Raw genomic sequence first — 6,809 nt, 5'->3', positions numbered from 1 at the left:
CACAAGCATTTCGCTACACTCGCATTAACATCTGCTAACCATGTGTATGTGACAAATAAAATTTGATTTGATTTGATTTGAAGCAGTTGGAGTATTCCGGAAACACTTAAGGAACAGTCATGTCGAGTTTGTTTCATTTGGTGACCTCATGAAGGACGGGAGACATACATTACTGTTTCTTTATTTGTATACAATTCTCAATTATGGGGTTTGCATCTGAATGTTGTATAAATTGACAGTAGACCAGAAAACATGGAAGCTGTCGTTACATGTTGAAATGGTTAGCAACTCCGAAGGACAAGACCAGAGAACATAGAGATGATTTCTACGTTGAAATGGCTAAGAAATCTACAAACTAAAGAACAATTATTCAGGCTGCAGCGGTACTTTAGTCTGGTAAACGCTACCGGTCGAACGGCCGAATAGTACGTCTGACGTATCCATTACAACAGACACTATCCAGAGCCAGCTGAGAAAACGACAACTACGAAAGACTTTGATCTCTGGTGGACGAACCAGAGACTTTACAATCTATCCAGTAGACGGACCGGTGTTCGCAGAGAGGGACAACAAAGGCATACAATAGTAAATATGTAAATTGCCATTTATTTTCGAATGAGTGGTTGCTCATGTTCAAAGTATTAGCATTTCCATGAGTATCGTTATAAAATTTGAATTTACCCCTCTTGAGCTGTCCCCACCCCTTTCCTTTGTCTACCAAGCCATCATATCGGTTTCGTCCACTAGGGACTTTTCTTTGCCACATGTTAGTAAACAATGTATGACCTACTCTAGGTGTATTCATGTAATTGATTTGTTACTTAGTAAATAAATAATTAAGCCAATTTGTATATCTCTGATTCATGATTTATGTCAGGATTCGTGCAGATATCCAAGGGTTTGCGACATTCAGGAATGAGACTGATGAGGTAATAATACATTAATAGAAGACTGTAATCGATAAGATAATAAAATATCTGAAGAGTTATATTTGGGAAATTGTAACTCTATAAACAACATTTTCCGATGGTGCCCCAACTTCCTAGTTAATTACTATTCTGTGATTAATTTAATCACAGAATAATTATAGATAGAGAATTGATTTGATAATACAACAGTATTCACATTTAATAAATAAGTCACGTTACGACACTAGCAATGAGGACCAGTAGCTCGGTGGACTCCATGTTAATTGTCTGATTGAAGAGTTATTATACCTACCTAAACCGGATAATTCACTGCCTGGTCTCCATCACGACAACCATGACAACCACTAAAATATATCACTTAACCTACCTACCCAATAAAATATATATAGAAAGACAGAAATAAGCAAAAAAAGGGACAGCAAACCCTTTCACCACTCTCACACCAACATGTGTCTATGGTGTGGAGAGAGAGAAAATAGGCTGTAGGGACATCTTGCTTGTTGAAGAACCAATCAGTGATGCTCAGCACAATAAGCCCATGAGTCCTTTATGTTGCCATAGTTACGCCACAGGTTGTAGATCTCTTCTAGCTGGTTGTAGTTCGCCTGCGGAAGAAAATGTCAACTACTTCATATTGTCTGTACATAATATGGATTGACTAACGATAGGGTTTGATAACCCATCCTTTTTAGTGATATTGGATTTACCTAGGGAAGGAGTCCACCCTGGTAGGCGGGCCAACTGCAGCAGTAACCAATGAGGTGCCTGGTAGATTTCAGAGCCTAAGACATGGCAAAGAAAGAAAGAAGGAAAGAAAGAAGCGTGTTCAAGCAAAAAGCTGAGAGTTGAGTAAACCACTTATCTCTTGTTTGAACATGTCCCTCCCCAGCTCTCCAAAGTCTTTGTATCTCCCCTAATCTATCCATCCAACTTTATTTCCCACTCTCCATCCATCTCTCCTCTCTTCTTCATCCCCCTCTCACCCTGCTCCTGCTCTGTAGCGTTGGGGTAACAGCCATCAAACTTCAGCATGTCCACTTTCCAGTCATCAAAAGTCTGAGCATCTATAGTGATCTTGTCCAAGGGGGTACCAGGGTCAACCCCACACGTGTGTGCGTGTGCCCATGTCCCAGTAGACAACCAGCTTCAGTCCCCGGTCATGGATGTAGCGCACCAGCTTGGGGGAGTCACTTGGGAACATGAGAGAGGGGGTTAAATATACACAGGTTAGACAGACATGTCACATTCTGTTAGAAAAAAAAAGCATCATGTGTGAGTGTCGGCACACCCAAATCTGTCCTGTCTGCTCCCACTCCCCCTCTCTGGCGCTCGAGGCCGCAAAGCTGCTCATCATTACGCACACCTGTCACCATCATTACGCGCACCAGCACTTCATCGGACTCACCTGGACTCCATCACGGTAATTGTTTGCCTCCCTTATATCTGTCACTTCCTCAGTTTCATCCCCGTGTCTGCATTGATGTTGTTTTTTTCTCTTGTCCAGATGCTGTTCTTGTTTAGTTTCTTTATGTATTATTAAATACTCACCCTTTACTTCCTTCCCTTCTCCCAGCATCTGTGGTTACGGAACCGTTACAAAATCAGAGGGCTGGATTTGCCATCATGTTGAAAGAGCCTGCGTGCTGGCCGCTCTGATGAACTCTCATTTTGAATCATTACTTAAGAACTAAAAATGTATCAACGTAAATCAATTGTTATTTGCATGTTAAAATGTCATTTTTAACAAGTTTTATGTTTGCCCAGTCTTTGAGGGTATTCACTAATTAAGGAGTGTGGCATCCTAATCACAAGATCCACCAACCCCACTGGCTTGCCAACTTCAACATGCCATCACTCTGCTTCCTCCATTCCTGAAGAGTGTGCCTTTAATGACAGTGTGCATTGTGGTTTCAGTTTCCTTTTCAAGAGACATAGTGTCTATTCTTGACAAGGAAGGAAGAGTGGGGTTACTGACTGTTTGGTGTTCTGGCATGTTCAACAAGTTTACCAAACATATCACTGCACTCCATAGTGATACACTATCTATTCACTTTTTCAGCTCAATGACAATCCCTCAGTGCATGTAAGTGTTGGTTGTTCTACTGTTGTCCTTTACTGACACCTGGTGGACAATATAAGTGGTTGGTATTCACAGTGGGAACAGATCAGAGTAGACCTATGTGAGCGGAGCGGACCTGGAGCGGAGTGTGCCCAATTTGACTGGAGTGTGGAGGGAGTTTCCCAAAGGCTAGAGTGTTGGCCTTCTCTCCCACTCCAATTTCGCTCCAGTACCGCCAATAGTATTCACTTCACCAGCTCAGGGCATGCCCGGCCCAGCATGCATTTGTATGCTACTTGTGTTCTTCTATAGCCCCTTGTTTTAGCTCCTGTCATGGAGATCGCTAAATATTTTCAGAAAAAAAAACCTTGAGGTGCAAAATCAAGGTAACACACACTGAACAAAAATATAAACACATGTAAAAAGTGTTGGTCCCATGCTTCACGAGCTGAAATAAAAGATACCAGAAATTTTCCATACACACAAAAAGCTAATTTCTCTCAGATTTTGTTCACAAATTTGTTTACATCCCTGTTAGTGAGCAATTATCCATTTCCTGAAAGGTGTGGCATATCAAGAAGCTAATTAAACAGCAAGAAGCTCATTACACAGGTGCACCTTGTGCTGGGGACAATAAATGGCCATTCTAAAATGTGCAGTTTTGTCACATACCACAATGCCACAGATGTCTCAAGTTTTGAGGGAGCGTGCAATTGGCATGCTAACTGCAGGACTGTCCACCAGAGCTGTTTCCAGAGAATTGAATGTTCATTTCTCTACCACAAGCCACCAACGCTGTTGTAGAGAATTTGGGAGTATGTCCAACCGCCCTCACAATTGCAGACCACTTGTACGGCGTCGTGACGGCGAGCTGTTTGCTGTCAGCGAAGTGGGTAGCTAGCTAAGTGTACCATCTCTCTCGCTCTCTGGTAAGCACAGAAAGTTGGCGCATGTCTCCTACCTGGCTTCGCCACACTCCCTGTGTGCCCCTCCAATACATTTTTGGGGCTGCCTCTCGGGATTCCTACCGTGCCGCCGTGCTGATTCCATTCGCCGGTATCCCTCCTCCCACTGCTCCAGAAAATCCCAGGCGGGCTGCGACACTCTCCCTGGGTCGACCACCCACCTGTCTATCTCCTCCCAAGTAGTGACACAGTCCAGATTTTGCTCCCATGTCCAGAAATCCTGACATCGGTGCTGATGCCCATTACCACGCTGCTTGGTCCTTTTGTGGTGGGTGGTTCTGTAACGGCTTTCTTCTGTGGACGAAAGGGTCGGACCAAAGCGCAGCGTGGTTAGTATTCAACATGTTTAATAAAGACAATAAACGTGAACACTACAAAATACAAAACAACAAATGTGAAAAACCGAAACAGTCCTACCTGGTACGTAGACACAAAGACAGAAGACAACCACCCACAAATTACCCACAGAATATGGCTGCCTAAATATGGTTCCCAATCAGAGACAACGATAGACAGCTGCCTCTAATTAAGAACCAATCTAGGCAACCATAGACATACAAACTACATAGAAAGGAAACAGCCCTATAAACATACAAAACCCCTAGACAAGACAAAACACATACATCACCTATGTCACACCCTGACCTAACCAACATAACAAGGAAAACAAAGAACACTAAGGTCAGGGTGTGACACTTCCTATAGAAAAATACAAAAAAACAAGTCTGCATCTCTGCTCAGCCTGACAAGAATGGCCTGATGGGTGCTTAGCATCCCCAGTGGCTCTGGAAGCGTGGAGAGGGTATTCTCCACTGCTGGCCTACTCTCCAGGCACCATCACACGAGTCTGAAGCCACAGACTCTGGTCAAACTTGTGTTTCTAAACGTGCTTTCAAAGGCACTGTAGGCTGAGACTAATAAGGTGTTTTTGTTACATCATTTTATTTCATTCTAAGTAAGTCACAGCCTATATGCGCAATTTATAGACTATAATGCTGAGCTCTTAATGCTCCTGCCAGCCTAGTGTGTCGCAAATACTTCACAATTAATTTCCTTGTAGGCTATAGCCTTGTAATAATTAAAATAATAGGCTAATAATTTTTCCAAAATAATTAATTTAGTTCCTTCTTAGGCTATCTGTCTGAATCCTGACCTATTTAGACTGTTTATATGCTGTTTAGTACGACATGTAGTCTATTTGAAATTATGCGCTTCTTACAGTTACATTTTCATGTTGTTTTTAAAAATACTTTTCATTCAAATCATATGGTTTGGTTTCAATACTTCAAAAGGGGGGTAGGTGCGGGGAGCGGCAGTGGGTCCTGGTCAGACGTGACTGTGATGCTGGGGTCAGTGCTGTGGATGGGGACGCCAGCTGCATGGCTGCCAGAAGCTGCTCTGGGAACAGTGGCTGTGGTGAGTTTTGGACCAAAAAGGGGCAGTGAGGGTGACGGTCATTCTCATCTGCCCTGAGACTCACTCAGCATGCAGGGGGGCTGTTAGGGGAGCCATGGCTGCAGGGATGTCACCGGGGACCGCGAATTTAGAACCTCTGTAGTAGTAGGGGTGGTGCTAAGTTTGTAGGGTCTAGCACAGAGAACTGCCATACTGGGACCAGCAGAATTAATAAATGTAACCCTTGTTGCAGTGGTGTCCTTAATACTGGGTGCACCAAAGAGTCCGTTCCATACAAATGAGGGGTGAGGTCCTCACAGGGGCCAGCCTGATGGGAGGAATCTGCATGGAAACTGTAACCGTGGCAGCTGCACTTTAAGCAGGGGCACTGGGAGCAGCAGTGCTAGGAACAGCTGCACTGGTGAGACTGGGGACATTGGGAGTACTGGTGGCAGCAGTACTAGGAAAAACTATATGTGGACTGGGAGACTGAGACAGTGGCTTACAGCAGCAGACTTTGTTATTTCTGTTGATGCTATGTGTGTGTGTGTGTGTGTGTGTGTGTGTGTGTGTGTGTGTGTGTGTGTGTGTGCGTGTGCGTGCGTGCGTGCGTGCGTGCGTGCGTGCGTGCGTGCGTGCGTGCGTGCGTGCGTGTGTGTGTGTGTGTGTGTGCGTGTGTGTGCGTGTGTGTGCGAGTGTGTGCGAGTGTGTGCGAGTGTGTGCGTGTGTGTGCGTGTGTGTGCGTGTGTGCGTGTGTGTGTGTGTGTGTGTGTGTGTGTGTGTGTGTGTGTGTGTGTGTGTGTGTGTGTGTGTGTGTGTGTGTGTGTGTGTGTGTGTGTGTGTGTGTGTGTGTGTGTGTGTGTGTGTGTGTGTGTGTGTGTGTGTGTGTGTACACACCCATTTGTACTTTACTGAGACTTTACAGAGTGCACTGACATTATTTGCTGACCATGGCCAGTTAATGACCTAGAAATCATAATAAACATGAAGGATAACTCAAGGTGTCTATCCTTTGTCTATGATTATTATTATGGTCATTATGAGGATGCAGGATTCATAACTTACTTCCCTAACTATACCCACAATAAGTATGAGAACTACCACCGCCTCCCTTCCTTCTTCTCTCCATTCCTTACCTCCCTGCTCCATCCTCCATTCCTCCCCCAAGACACAATAACAATCCAGTAATTAGTTTGGTTTCAACTGTGTTAGCAACATCAGGGAGAGAGAGGGGAGGGCAGAGAGAAAGAGAGGGAGAGTGAGAGAGATTGGTCTGTTTGCTGGATAGAAAACAGTTTAAAGAATCCTTCTGATTCCAAGCGGATTAAAAGCAATGATGCAATTGACCTTTTTTTTTTTTTTGCCAATCTTGATCTAAAAGCAGTCGTGAGTACTTATGGGATCTGTTGGATATTTACCTCAATCTTGACTAATAAGAACATTTAGGTGATGACAGTTGTC

At 44.0% G+C, this 6,809-nt stretch overlaps 1 long non-coding RNA gene across 1 annotated transcript; it reads right to left on the bottom strand.

Moving 5' to 3' along the window:
* Nucleotides 1-1,398: 1,398 nt before the first annotated feature.
* On the bottom strand, nucleotides 1,399-4,235 carry LOC123994556. Its single transcript, XR_006831667.1, has 4 exons — nucleotides 4,017-4,235; nucleotides 1,913-2,119; nucleotides 1,637-1,711; nucleotides 1,399-1,534 (listed from the first exon to the last, which is right to left on the bottom strand). It is a non-coding gene; the product is annotated as an uncharacterized LOC123994556 (long non-coding RNA).
* Between the last annotated feature and the right edge of the window lie 2,574 nt (nucleotides 4,236-6,809).

Source organism: Oncorhynchus gorbuscha, linkage group LG14 (genome assembly GCF_021184085.1).
Source record: "Oncorhynchus gorbuscha isolate QuinsamMale2020 ecotype Even-year linkage group LG14, OgorEven_v1.0, whole genome shotgun sequence".
NCBI classification, from domain to species: Eukaryota; Metazoa; Chordata; class Actinopteri; order Salmoniformes; family Salmonidae; genus Oncorhynchus; species Oncorhynchus gorbuscha.
The sequence above is the reverse complement of the archived record's forward strand: the minus strand, read 5'-3'. Positions and strand labels throughout refer to the sequence as shown.